General features: G+C 45.4%; 1 protein-coding gene across 1 annotated transcript in view; it reads left to right on the top strand.

The window, feature by feature from the left end:
• Positions 1–15,713, top strand: part of LOC124291445 (ras-related and estrogen-regulated growth inhibitor-like) — a 45,725-nt gene that overhangs the window by 21,548 nt on the left and 8,464 nt on the right. The gene's annotated exons all lie outside the window — the stretch shown is intronic.

Raw genomic sequence — 15,713 nt, 5'->3', positions numbered from 1 at the left:
TGGAGATGTATCCATGGACCTAACAGACGCTGCAGTCTTAAAATCTGTGATGAATATTTAGGAGGAATCAGCCTGCATGAGGGCAATAGGCAAACTGCAAATGTTGCAGCTTGAGGGTCGTAACAATGTTTTCGCCTGTAAGGTTTTCAGTGCATCTTCAGACAAGATTGGTCATGGCAATATGTGTTTGACCTCCCTATATAAGGTGGTTCAGTGCATGCACCATCTAGTGCATCTTCAGACAGCAGTCCAACCTCCCTGTCGATCTGGTGTCTGTATCTTCATCTTTGTTAAATACGATAATGGTTGTCAGTCAACACAGAGGAGCATAATGATAGCGACCCGACTTAAACAAAACGATGCAACAGGATACCCTATCACAGTAACAGCTGTTAATGTGTTCGTCAGTTGTTTATTGAGTCAGACCCAGGAACGTGTCAATGCTATCAGTTATTACCTCTGTAAAGGACATAAAACAATATACAGGCGAGCAGGGGATGTATGGCTCTCGGCCGCATTGATCTTCTGTCTCGGTACAGATTATATGTGTCTCTAAACACGGCCCTGTTTACGTTTTTAATGTCAAAACTTCCGATTCAGTAGGTACATGGTCTTTTTCTGTATTCTGGGTTTCCTCTCGCTTGGGGGCGCTGCGACAGATACCGACGAGCTATGCAGCAGTTGTTGTTTGGGTGTGGAGTAAGTTACTTGAATCGTAGTTCCACGTTGGCCTTTAGGCGAGCACCTAACCTTTACTGTGTTAGCTTATAGGGAGAAGCGCTCCTCGAGAGTGCAGGGCACATCGCTGGAACCTAGCTCAGTCGGGCACATTGTTATGATATCGCGTGTCCCGAGATCTAAAGGAGGAAATACTACATTTTTATGTATAAAAACCTCTGGAGCGGGGTGACGTATGTTTGTGGATTGTCTGCACGTATCCTCTTTGGTATGCTGGGTCGGAGTGGAGTGGCTCTGTACCCGTGTCTATGTTTTTACGTCTGGGTGTGGGGCGTATACACAACACGTGTTGTTGTCAGCGTTGTTTGTATCAATGCAGTCCCTGACGTCGTACCCGACCTATTCATTCATTCTTGAGTGAGTGAGTGTTGTTTACGCAATAGCCTCAGTGCTCCAACCATATCATGGCGGGCCGTCCAATGGGAATTATAATTGATTGTATGGGATGATCCAGGCAGTCTGGATACGATGACACACAATTAGCCATTTCTGCCCTTCGAAGGTTGTATAGTTAGCCTTGATGATGAAATCTCAAAAAAGCCTTGCCCTTAGAACAGGTCCCCGCTGTGTTAGTTCCTCAGTGTTGTATACAAGTCTGCTGATCGGGTGCTCAAAATGGCCTTTGAGTATGGCTTGTATGTCATTGTTGACAGTTCCGTCATGATCCTCTCATCCTTGGTTCGAATCCCATATGAGGCGCCCGGATTCGTTTCCCATGTGTGTCAATGTGTGAAGCCAATTTCTTGTGTCCGTATCTTTGATATTGCAGGAATAACGCAACAAGCGGCGTAACAACATTCTCTCTTAAGAATTGTAAAGGATCCTGTCTTGCCTCATTACGGTGAGATGGGTCAATATTCAATCCAATGAGACTAGGCATTATTTCTCGTTTTAAGGTTTTTGGGTCTCGTTAGGCATTACAAGGAACACTTCTTGGTTTATTTATTGTGTGAAGCTATTCGAAGATTACAGAGTTACAGAATGTGTATATTAGTGTATCTCCAGCCTCCAGAAATGTTCTCGAGCTCTACCGAGATGCTTCAGTTACCAGAACGATGAGTTATCACCCTTTGAAAGGCTAAAACCTTACTGCAGATGTAATCTTTGGCCCCCGTCTCGCTTCTCTAACCTGAGTTACCAGCGGGACACCTCTGTAACGGTAGAACTCCCGTCTCGCTTCTCTAACCTGAGTTACCAGCAGTGTACCTCTGTAACGGTAGAGCTCCCGTCTCGCTTCTCTAACCTGAGTTACCTGCACTACACTTCTGTAACGGTAGAGCTCCCGTCTAGCTTCTCTAACCTGAGTTACCTGCAGTACACCCCTGTAACGGTAGAGCCCCCGTCTCGCTTCTCTAACCTGAGTTACCCAGTCTGTAACGGTAGAGCCCCGTCTCGCTCTAACCTGAGTTACCAGCGGGCAGTACACCTCTGTAACGGTAGAGCTCCCGTCTCGCTTCTCTAACCTGAGTTACCAGCAGGACACCTCTGTAACGGTAGAGCTCCCGTCTCGCTTCTCTAACCTGAGTTACCTCTGTAACGGTAGGGCCCCCGTCTCGCTTCTCTAACCTGAGTTACCAGCGGTACACCTCTGTAACGGTAGAGCTCCCGTCTCGCTTCTCTAACCTGAGTTACCAGCAGTGTACCTCTGTAACGGTAGAGCTCCCGTCTCGCTTCTCTAACCTGAGTTACCTCTGTAACGGTAGGGCCCCCGTCTCGCTTCTCTAACCTGAGTTACCAGCAGTGTACCTCTGTAACGGTAGAGCTCCCGTTTCGCTTCTCTAACCTAAGTTACCTCTGTAACGGTAGGGCCCCCGTCTCGCTTCTCTAACTTGAGTTACCAGCAGTGTACCTCTGTAACGGTAGAGCTCCCGTCTCGCTTCTCTAACCTGAGTTACCAGCGGTAACCTCCTGTAACGGTAGAGCTCCCCGTCTCGCTTCTCTAACCTGAGTTACCAGCAGTGTACCTCTGTAACGGTAGAGCTCCCGTCTCGCTTCTCTAACCTGAGTTACCAGCAGTACACCTCTGTAACGGTAGAGCTCCCGTCTCGCTTCTCTAACCTGAGTTACCAGCAGGACACCTCTGTAACGGTAGAGCTCCTGTAATGCTTCTCTAAGCCCTGAGTTACCAGCAGTGTACCTCTGTAACGGTGTCTCGTTAACCTGAGCAGCGGGACACCTCTGTAACGGTAGAGCTCCCGTCTCGCTTCTCTAACCTGAGTTACCAGCAGTGTACCTCTGTAACGGTAGAGCTCCCGTCTCGCTTCTCTAACCTGAGTTACCAGCAGTGTACCTCTGTAACGGTAGAGCTCCCGTCTCGCTTCTCTAACCTGAGTTACCAGCAGTGTACCTCTGTAACGGTAGAGCTCCCGTCTCGCTTCTCTAACCTGAGTTACCAGCAGTGTACCTCTGTAACGGTAGGGCTCCCGTCTCGCTTCTCTAACCTGAGTTACCTCTGTAACGGTAGGGCCCCCGTCTCGCTTCTCTAACCTGAGTTACCAGCGGTACACCTCTGTAACGGTAGAGCTCCCGTCCAGAGCGCACTATCCTCACAATCACCCTGTTGCATGTGTATGTGTTTTTCTCGTATCACCCTGATGATTCGATCTGTAGGAAAGTCACTCACTCACTAATAGCTACCCTCTATTGTCATTCTTAGCTCTACGTGGAGTGAAGTAGCAGCCTCTGACGGTCAACAGTTACCCGACAGGATGAGTTGGCAGTGTGCGAACCATCATACACTATAACATAGTATACACGCACGCATCTGCTTATAATCTCCATACAGTGGCGGCACTGTCATCTGATGCACCGCGCAGAGTTGCCTCCCTTAGTCATGCCGGATATTATCGTTAGTTCCAACCCCGGATTCGTCATGGGTTTGTCAGTACCATGTTTTCGCTCGCTCGTTGCAGTGGGCGGTGGGGTAGCCTAATGGTTAAATCGTTCGCTCGTTAAACCGAAGACTCGGGTTCGATTCCCAAAATGGGTACAATGTGTGAAACCCATTTCTGGGGTCCCCAGCCGTGATATTGCTTTAATATTGCTACAGGCGGCGTAAAATTAAACTCACTCACTCGTTCGTTGCATAGAGCAGAGACCACAACATCATATTGACAAGCCACGACACAAATGAAATACTCGAGAGAGTCTTTACACCGATTCTCTCGCCGCTACACCTATTCCAATAGTTCTGATCACTGTGGCGTCAGGTTGTACTACCCGAGGTGGCCAAGTGGAGGAAGTTCGCGCCACTCCTCTCTATTGCTCCACGTAATCTTCACCTCGCACAGGTATTTACACAGCAATTCTAAGTATTGGAAATCGGAAACCTGTTGCAGTTTTTACACATACCAGTCTTGCTAATCTGACACACAACGGCTGTTCTTGACTTAAGAGATTGTATCTGTGAGGTTCCTGGAATTCTCCGAGTGGTTCAGGGTAACCCCGTGCCTGGAATCAGGCTTGTGCCTACACTCGCTGTTTGTTTACAGTGGTGCAATGCCTACACACCTGGTTCGCCTTCTATAATACTTCGCAACATATGGTAAACAGACTGAAAAATAAAAACCCTGGCAATCCACAAAATGTAGAAATCTTGACAATCCAGAAAACTGTAATTCCTAAAGGTGAAACATTGGAAATGAATGGTGGTTAGTTGCTGGACGTGGTCGACTGGTTGTGGTGAGCCGATACATCGTATTCATTGTTGGGTTCGATCGACGATACATTGTTAGGCTCTATCGACCATACATTGTTAGGCTCTATCGACCATACATTGTTAGGCTCTATCGACCATACATTGTTAGGCTCTATCGTATACATTGTTTGGCTCTGCCTACGATGCATTGTTAGGCTCTATCGTATACATTGTTTGGCTCTGCCTACGATGCATTGTTAGGCTCTATCGACCATACATTGTTAGGCTCTATCGACCATACATTGTTAGGCTCTATCGTATACATTGTTTGGCTCTGCCTACGATGCATTGTTAGACTCTGTCGTATACATTGTTTGGCTCTGCCTACGATGCATTGTTAGGCTATATCGTATACATTATTTGGCTCTGCCTACGATACATTGTTAGGCTATATCGACCATACGTTGTTTGGCTTTATGTGCGATACATCGTTAGGCTGTAACATTTACGGCACTCACACGTCTTCTACGATACATTGACAGACATCAACTACGACAGATGGACAGCCATGATACAACTGGAAAACAGTTAAAACAGTACTGAACCCAACTCACTCACTCTACTACCATAACGTTTACACTTCATCCACGATACTCTGCAACACTTCATTTACGATATCTGAAACACGTCTCTGAAAATCGCTGAGATACCAACTTTGAATACGATCAGATGCATCTTGTTGAAGTTTAACTTCAGAAGGTGACATCTTACATCTCCCAATAAGGTGTAGCACCAGACGTCTATTCCTTGGGTCCTCCTTGGCTGGGCGGGGCCGACCACGTGGCTGTGTTTACTTGTTTCCGTGTTCAAGTACTGTAGCAGAGATAACACAGGGTCTTCCTGTATACAGACCATCTACTCTACGTCTCATGTTCCACTCACATAGACTCCAGCTGGAAAAATCTCGGCTAAGAAGATCCAACTGCAGGCCCTGTCAGTGGTAATAATAGGCCTCATTCCTGCCATGATAATCGCCGTATTCCTGATGCGTCTGGAACGTACAACGCGCAGTCAAATTCTACATCTTTTTCATGAAGAAATTCTTGATCTTTACGCTTATGCAGATATTTCTTAGCTCACCTGAAAGTGATGAGACTTTTTGACGTGGCACGTTATCTGCCGCGTGTTGTGCGTCCAACGTTACCTTTTTTCATCGTCGACATCACCTCTGCCACTAAAAGGGGGCAGTGATGAAGCCTAGTTGTTAAAGCGTTCGCTCATCCAGGCGAAGACCGGGTGTCGATTCCCTACACGGGGGGCGGTGGGATAGCCTAGTGGTTAAAGCGTTCGCTCATCAAGGCGAAGACCGGGTGTCGATTCCCTACACGGGGGGCGGTGGGGTAGCCTAGTGGTTAAAGCGTTCGCTCATCAAGGCGAAGACCGGGTGTCGATTCCCTACACGGGCACAATGTGTACGCATGTAGTATTTTATTCATTCCTCACTTAAACGATCGATTGTAAGAAAAGATAGGTGAAAACACACAAATGGAAGGATTCACACACACACACCAGATAGTTGGAGGTTCCTGCTGAATGCAGAATCTTTCTATGTTCGTAAAAGCAATTCGGTGTTGGCGAAGACGATCCAGTCAGTTAATTCCTGTTGAATACGAAGTCAGAAGGTAGTTTATATGTTGTGATAACAAAGCATCAAGGAATCGCGATGGGTTTTGGTTCGGTTGAGATGAGGACAGTTCAGCTGTTCCTAGGTGAGGTACTGTCGCTGCCAAGACGAAGTTCAAGGTCGCAAGAAAACGCCATGATGAATGATTGGTATATCGCCATGCCGCAATCTTTGCGATACTACGAAACAAATTTGCAAGTATGTTCACTCTTTATTTAACACGTATTGCTCTCGAGCCATGCAATAAATCGTAGTAGCTTCGAAAAGACCAATTTGGTTCAGAAACGCGTGCATATTATGTCTTGTATCTTTGGAGATAAGTCCCCAGTAGTGTATATATCGATCGGGAGTAGATTCTATGTCTGGATGTAAGGTAGCCCGTCCGCACTTATTGTGTAATACAACCGTAATTTCATTGTGCAGTGATATCTCCGACAGGGAGGGTGTTACTGACTGATAATATACCCCTTACAGGTAGGCAGTAGAACAGTGAAGAACCATGAAGACGCCATTCAGTAGGTCTAAACCCAGAATATACTGACAACAATGACGTTACGATGCGTACATCATGATCTCCTGCTGATGCAGCATGGCTGTTCAATAAGGCCTTATTGAGATAACTGACTTTTATTACCTCGTGACAGCGTGTAACTCCTGATAAGAAACGTGGTAAAAAGGTTAGAAATCCCCTCCTTTGTTTAGACACGTTGACGGTGTTTACACGAGCGCTGCACACACCACAAACAGCCTCTGTAATGAAATAAACAAGGAAGCATCCTGTGCACCAGATGTGTTGGGAAGGCCTTAGCTCTCAAATGGGAATGGATCTGTATGACTTTATACTGAAAGGCCGGGATGGTACTGCATCTGTATGACTTTATACTGAAAGGCCGGGATGGTACTGCATCTGTATGACTTTATACTGAAAGGCCGGGATGGTACTGCATCTGTATGGCTTTATACTGAAGGGCCGGGATGGTACTGCATCTGTATGACTTTATACTGAAGGGCCGGGATGGTACTGCATCTGTATGGCTTTATACTGAAGGGCCGGGATGGTACTGCATCTGTATGGCTTTATACTGAAGGGCCGGGATGGTACTGCATCTGTATGGACTTTATACTGAAAGGGCCGGGATGGTAGTGGATCTGTATGACTGTATACTGAAGGGTCGGGATGGTATTGGATCTGTATGACTTTATACTGAAGGGCCGGGATGGTAGTGGATCTGTATGACTTTATACTGAAGGGCCAGGGTGGTAGTGGATCTGTATTACTGTATACCGAAGGGCGGGATGGTAGTGGATCTGTATGACTTTATACTGAAGGGCCGGGATGGTGGTGGATCTGTATGGACTTTATACTGAAGGGCCGGGATGGTAGTGGATCTGTATGACTTTATACTGAAGGGCCAGGGGTGGTACTGGATCTGTATGACTTTATACTGAAGGGCAGGGATGGTAGTGGATCTGTATGACTGTATACTGAAGGGCCGGGATGGTAGTGGATCTGTATGACTGTATACTGAAGGGTCGGGATGGTAGTGGATCTGTATGGCATTATACTGAATGGCCAGGGTGGTACTGGATCTGTATGACTTTATACTGAAGGGCGGGATGGTAGTGGATCTGTATGACTGTATACCGAAGGGCCGGGATGGTAGTGGATCTGTATGACTGTATACTGAAGGGCGTGGATGGTAGTGGATCTGTATGACTGTATACTGAAGGGCCGGGATGGTAGTGGATCTGTATGACTGTATACTGAAGGGTCAGGATGGTAGTGGATCTGTATGACTGTATACTGAAGGGTCGGGATGGTAGTGGATCTGTATGGCATTATACTGAAGGGCCAGGGTGGTAGTGGATCTGTATGACTTTATACTGAAGGGCCAGGATGGTAGTGGATCTGTATGACTGTATACTGAAGGGTCAGGATGGTAGTGGATCTGTATGACTGTATACTGAAGGGTCGGGATGGTATTGGATCTGTATGGCATTATACTGAAGGGCCAGGGTGGTACTGGATCTGTATGACTTTATACTGAAGGGCGGGATGGTAGTGGATCTGTATGACTGTATACTGAAGGGCCAGGGATGGTAGTGGATCTGTATGGACTGTATGACTTTATACTGAAAGGGCCGGGATGGTACTGCATCTGTATGGCTTTATACTGAAGGGCCGGAGTGGTACTGCATCTGTATGACTTTATACTGAAGGGCCGGGATGGTAGTGGATCTGTATGACTTTATACTGAAGGGTCGGGTCTGGTAGATGGATCTGTATGACTGTATACTGAAGGATCGGGTCTGAGATTGTACTGGATCTATACGACCTGATATGAAACTATCTGCATGACCTTGTACCGATCGAGAGGGTGGGGGCGGCTCTGAAATGGCATCGATTCTGCACTACCCTATACCGACTGCTTGGGAGTGGGGTTGAGGGGAGGTTAATAATGGCTTGTCAAGTCAAGGTTTAGAACAATTTGTTTGACACTTCAGCCACTTAACTCTAATGTAGATAGGTGTGTGACTGTCAGAGCTTTCAGTGTGTATTGTTGAGTGGAATGTGAAGCTGTATAAGAATTCTAGCTGTTATAGTTTGTTAAGTGAAACGTCTACTAAGTGTTTTCACTACGGGACCTTTCATAATTTATGGCTAGGATGGGTGATGATGATTTTTATGGAGTTCCGTATACAATGCGAATAACTCCCTCCCCCTAAAATTTATGTACAGGAGTGACCCCTCTTGCATGTCATGAACAAAATCAATGACACACCCCCACACACACACCTTCCCATAATTGTTAAGCAGATTTCTTTAATATTATGTGTACACAATTGCTGACACCCCACCCTCACAACCCCACCCCAGTACATGTGTACAATATTGATGACCCCCCTACCTCACAAGAACAAAATGGGTGACCCACCCTGAACATCATCATCACACCCCCTAGCCATAAATTATGAACGGTCCCTAAGGTCTCTTCCTCCAGCATGGTATATAATCAGCGATGCCTGTTTCTCCAGAATATACCACTTCCAATACGGAAACACTTACAGGCCTTGTTAATGTGTAACAAATATTCAGATCTTCTTTATTTCTGATGAAGGATATATATCCGTTCATGTATATGTGAAGTTATGAATTTACGACATCTGTAAAGGGAATGCATGTTCAAGGGATCATATAGATGTGAATTCTCCCGACCTATCTGCCTGGATGATCGTGACAATATTTTGCCCCTTCACTGAGTGAAAGGTGTAACTTACACCTACTTGATTATATACAGTCAGGTTGTGTTTAGGATTACAGTACAGGGTTAAAATGATTATGGGATTAACTAGGCGTGACAGCAAATTGAAAACAGTATTTGTTCTGGGTTTGATGACCTGGAACAGACATAACATGTTTAGCAAAAAATAACAACAGTAGTGTCTGTTTGGCGTACTGATTGCTGTCCATATACTTTGAGTACTTCCTGTGTGGGCAGCGCCTTGAGGCCTGGTATCTGGCTTGTTTCATGGGATCCTTTTTCAACCTACGGTTGATGTTTGTGTAGGGCTCTTGCCAGGAGTGTTTGGTCGAGGTTGTTGGTGCGGTGTTCCAATAGTAATGATTTAGCAACAGGCGTCTTGTGTACTTTGATTCTTGTGCCAATGGGAAATGGTGTTTCGCCAATAAATGTATCGACAAGAATTGTTTCTCCAAAATAGATGTCACCATAGTGAAGTCTTTTGAGGGGCGTGGCAGGCTGGGGAGAACCGTCACCTTGAAGATGTTCATCATGATCTTGTCAAAGACCAGGATGTTTTAGGACACGTGTTCCGTATACTTTCCCCATCAAATCTGTTACCATGGCGATTGTAAACATATGTTGGCAGAAATAAAAAGAAATATCTTGAACAAGATTTGCATAATCCTATTGTTGAGTAGGAGAAGGAGGAGACACTTGTGTGAACACAAACATCTAACAACCTGACGGAGATAACCTATGTACGGATCTTGCCTCAAACACACAGGTCAACACTGACATCATACAGCATGGGTCAGAGGATAACCTTATACACTAGCCACATAAAGAAACTGTGCATTGTCAAAATATTATCCCAGGTGATAAGTACGATAACAATGTCAAAGGTACATATAAACTTTAATGGAGGGATCATGAGACCATAACAAGTCGGGAGAATTTCAATTGAAAAGTCAATCACAATGACGTCACGAGTCCACAAGCGGGACAGGGGTCAAACGACCATGTCACAAGCTCAATAACGGGTATGTCCACCATCGGCATGAGAGAACAGCAGTGCATCGACGACGCATAGAGCCTATCAAACGTGCAAGGAAGGCTTGTGGGACGTCACGCCAGATTATATCAAGTTCTGTTCCAAGGCCAAGGACGTTATCTGGCGGATGGGGAAGACCGCGTAGACGTCGATCCATCTCGTCCCAAACATGCTCTATCGGGGAGAGATCCGGTGAATTTGCAGGCCAAGGCAGTAAGTCAACGTTGTGGTGTTGCAAAATCCATAGCAACCCTTGCCGTATGAGGGCGGGCATTGTCCTGTTGGAATGTTAACCCAGGGCCATGACGTGGCAGAAAAGGAATTGCCGCAGGTCGAAGAATCTGATCCCTGTAGCCCACACCAGTTAAGTTGCCCTGAACAATCACCAAAGGAGTTCTTTGGCGTGCTGTTAATCCACCCCAAATCATCACGAAACCACCACCAAAGCGATTCCTCTCCAAGACACAGGCCAGTGCATAACGTTCTCCACGCGTCTATAGGCACGTTGACGTCCATCACTATGGGAAATGTTAAACCTGGACTCATCTGTAAAAACAACATTTTTCCACCAAAACTAGGGTCTGCGGACATGATTTCGGCACCACATTCGGCGAGCTTGTCGATGACGTTGTGTCAGGATAGGCCGTATGGTAGTGGACGTCAGTGGTCTTATACCGTGGGCAGGGGATCCGTGTATGACTGTCGAACTGAAGGGTCAGGATGGTATTGGGTCTGTATGGACTTTATACCGAAGGAGGCCGGGATGGCTGTATTACTGTATACTGAAGGGCAGGGATGGTAGTGGATCTGTATGACTGCATACTGAAGGGTCGGGATGGTGGTGGATCTGTATGACTTTATACTGAAAGGCCGGGATGGTAGTGGATCTGTATGACTTTATACTGAAGGGCCAGGGTGGTACTGGATCTGTACGACTTTATACTGAAGGGCGGGGATGGTAGTGGATCTGTATGACTGTATACTGAAGGGCCGGGATGGTAGTGGATCTGTATGACTGTATACTGAAGGGTCGGGATGGTAGTGGATCTGTATGGCATTATACTGAAAGAGCCAGGATGGTACTGGATCTGTATGACTTTATACTGAAGGGCCGGGATGGTACTGCATCTGTATGACTTTATACTGAAAGGCCGGGATGGTACTGCATCTGTATGGCTTTATACTGAAGGGCCGGGATGGTACTGCATCTGTATGGCTTTATACTGAAGGGCGTGGATGGTAGTGCATCTGTATGGCTTTATACTGAAGGGTCGGGATGGTACTGGATCTGTATGGCTGTATACTGAAGGGCCGGGATGGTACTGCATCCGTATGGATGGTACTGCATCTGTATGGCTTTATACTGAAGGGCCGGGATGGTACTGCATCTGTATGGCTTTATACTGAAGGGCCGGGATGGTACTGCATCTGTATGGCTTTATACTGAAGGGCCGGGATGGTACTGCATCTGTATGGCTTTATACTGAAGGGCCGGGATGCATCTGTATACTGAAGGGCCGGGATGGTACTATGGCACTTTATACTGAAGGGCCGGGATGGTACTGCATCTGTATGGCTTTATACTGAAGGGCCGGGATGGTACTGCATCTGTATGGCTTTATACTGAAGGGCCGGGATGGTACTGCATCTGTATGGCTTTATACTGAAGGGCCGGGATGGTACTGCATCTGTATGGCTTTATCGGAGTGGTATGACTTTATACTGAAGGGCCGGGATGGTAGTGGATCTGTATGACTTTATACTGAAGGGTCGGGTCTGACATGATGCTACGTCTGCATGACCTTATATCGAAGGATCGGGTCTGAAATTGTACTGGATCTATACGACCTGATATGAAACTATCTGCATGACCTTGTACCGATCGAGAGGGTGGGGGCGGCTCTGAAATGGCATCGATTCTGCACTACCCTATACCGACTGCTTGGGAGTGGGGTTGAGGGGAGGTTAATAATGGCTTGTCAAGTCAAGGTTTAGAACAATTTGTTTGACACTTCAGCCACTTAACTCTAATGTAGATAGGTGTGTGACTGTCAGAGCTTTCAGTGTGTATTGTTGAGTGGAATGTGAAGCTGTATAAGAATTCTAGCTGTTATAGTTTGTTAAGTGAAACGTCTACTAAGTGTTTTCACTACGGGACCTTTCATAATTTATGGCTAGGATGGGTGATGATGATTTTTATGGAGTTCCGTATACAATGCGAATAACTCCCTCCCCTAAAGATGTATGTACAGGAGTGACCCTCTTGCATGTCATGAACAAAATCAATGAACCCCCCACACACCTTCCCATAATTGTTCTTTAATATTATGTGTATACAATTGCTGACACCCCCACCCTCACAACCCCATCCCCGGTACATGTGTACAATATTGATGACCCCCTACCTCACAAGAACAAAATGGGTGACCCACCCTGAACATCATCATCACACCCCTAGCCATAAATTATGAACGGTCCCTAAGGTCTCTTCCTCCAGCATGGTATATAATCAGCGATGCCTGTTTCTCCAGAATATACCACTTCCAATACGGAAACACTTTGTTAAATATACAGTCCTTGTTAATGTGTAACAAATATTCAGATCTTCTTTATTTCTGATGAAGGATATATATCCGTTCATGTATATGTAAAGGGAAATCAAAGGGATCATATAGATCTCCCGACCTATCTGCCTGGATGATCGTGACAATATTTTGCCCCTTCACTGAGTGAAAGGTGTAACTTACACCTACTTGATTATATACAGTCAGGTTGTGTTTAGGATTACAGTACAGGGTTAAAATGATTATGGGATTAACTAGGCGTGACAGCAAATTGAAAACAGTATTTGTTCTGCGTTTGATGACCTGGAACAGACATAACATGTTTAGCAAAAATAACAACAGTAGTGTCTGTTTGGCGTACTGATTGCTGTCCATATACTTTGAGTACTTCCTGTGTGGGCAGCTGCCTTGGGGCCTGGTGTCTGGCTTGTTTCATGGGATCCTTTTTCAACCTACGGTTGATGTTTGTGTAGGGGCTCTTGCCAGGAGTGTTTGGTCGAGGTTGTTGGTGCGGTGTTCCAATAGTAATGATTTAGCAACAGGCGTCTTGTGTACTTTGATTCTTGTGCCAATGGGAAATGGTGTTTCGCCAATAAATGTATCGACAAGAATTGTTTCTCCAAAATAGATGTCACCATAGTGAAGTCTTTTGAGGGGCGTGGCAGGCTGGGGAGAACCGTCACCTTGAAGATGTTCATCATGATCTTGTCAAAGACCAGGATGTTTTAGGACACGTGTTCCGTATATTTCCCCCCATCAAATCTGTAACCATGGCGATTGTAAACATATGTTGGCAGAAATAAAAAGAAATATCTTGAACAAGATGTGCATAATCCTATTGTTGAGTAGGAGAAGGAGGAGACACTTGTGTGAACACAAACATCTAACAACCTGACCGAGATATCCCATGTACGAATCTTGCCTCAAACACACAGGTCAACACTGACATCATACTGCAAGGGTCAGAGGATAACCTATATATCTGTCTCAAACTATAAAACCTGTGGTTTCGACGAAGAATAAACTCAATTAGTTAGGTAGAAATCCTGAAGTTTAACCTGCCTTCGTGAACTCATCTCAGTGGCGGCCCTTGGTCACAGGTAATAGTCAGGTGCTCTCCCTGAACTTTTAACCAATTTTACCTCGGTCTGATCCAGACTAATAACCTAGTTTAATTTGGTCTGTTCCGGATACAGTGACATTGCTGCGTTGTGACTGTGATATGACTGTGATATGACTGTGATATTGTCGATTGCAGACTCTGTTGACACATACCTCTACGTTCCCTCTGTTACCTGAAGTAGAGCCATGATGTTGATAACGGATACAATAACAAAATCAATTTTGGGAACGAAACAACATATTGAGGACATAGTTCTACTTCGCCGGATGAATGTTTCAGTTTCAAAGCCAGTAGAAACAATGGCATAACTCTATCATAGGTCGTAATTCAAAACCATATCTGCCCTTTGGATGTTTTCCACCGTGTAATCTACAGTCAATCAAAACTTTGAGGAAAGTGTTTTGACGAAGGGCTGTAATAAGTGCTGTCACAGATCTTGTTCTATATGGTGCAGTGTAGACGGTCCTTGTTGTTCTAGCGGGTTAACGTCCGTGGTTGTTGTGAATGTAAACGAACATCACATTAGGAGGGTGTCTATTTGCTTGAGATTATCTTGTCTTTGACGTTGTTAGCACACTGCGTAGTGAAAACACTGCCAAGGATTATCAAATTCCATCTTTGAGTTTGGGCACCCTCCCCATAAGGGTTATACAGTACACGTAGTAAGTGGATATTTGTTTGCTGTTAATGTTTGCTTTGTTTACTTTCGTCTTTACTTTAAAAGTGTGTACACTGTGTGTCGCCAGTCAGCAACATTCCAGCTATATGACAGCCACAGGTAACCTTCTAGACCATACAACGTAGTGGCTGATAGCTAGAGCATCTCCCCATACCGTCCCTGTACAGCGACATACAATAGACAAGGACACCTTCTACAACTAACCGATCCTATATTTGGCTCCTACGATAATGTTGTACCGTGGATCTATTCCGTCTCAGATTTTGGCTAACACCAGCACGTATTATAACTACATACTTAAATGCCGTTTTTATTCCTAAAGGATGGATTTTGCCGGTGCCCTTATATCCACCAAACTTATAAGGGTTGCCTGTAACAGCTGGCATGTGTATAACCCGATCAGTGCAAGTGAGGTGACACGAAACTTGTATCAACATACTAGCAACACTATCACGAGAATCACAACACATCGCATTTACTCATTGTACGCATGCAAGGAATCGAACCCAGTTCTTTGGAGTGACTAGCGAACGCTTCAACCACTACCAAACCATCTTAGAATCCGATCAGTAAAGATTGGAATGATTATGGGTTCGAATGGTTCTCTCTGGCTTCGGACCGTCCTCCCCATTAGAATTTATGTTTGGTCCCTTTGGCTAAGGCGCCATAACTCGCTGTGCAGAGTTGTATCCCCTGTGATCCTGTTATCGTAGGTTCGAATCCAAGATTCACCCTCATCATTATCCATTGTTTAGCAGGCATATTTTCATGCATGTGACTTTCTGTAAAGTTCTAACAACGACCTTTTGAACTTCAGGCTGTCGAACAAGTTTAAACTTGATATAAATTGATGTACTGTTCCATGAGGGTTACCCTATCGTCTTCCAAAATAACCATTAAGCCAATAACTTAATGTGGTCGAGCAGTATATTTTGAAGATCTCATGGAATGGCAGAAGTCTGTAATGGTAGATGTTTCAACGTTGTAGGTAA

Source organism: Haliotis rubra, unplaced genomic scaffold (assembly GCF_003918875.1).
Source record: "Haliotis rubra isolate DU_JTF1 unplaced genomic scaffold, ASM391887v1 Scf491, whole genome shotgun sequence".
Classification (NCBI taxonomy): Eukaryota; Metazoa; Mollusca; class Gastropoda; order Lepetellida; family Haliotidae; genus Haliotis; species Haliotis rubra.
The sequence above is the reverse complement of the archived record's forward strand: the minus strand, read 5'-3'. Positions and strand labels throughout refer to the sequence as shown.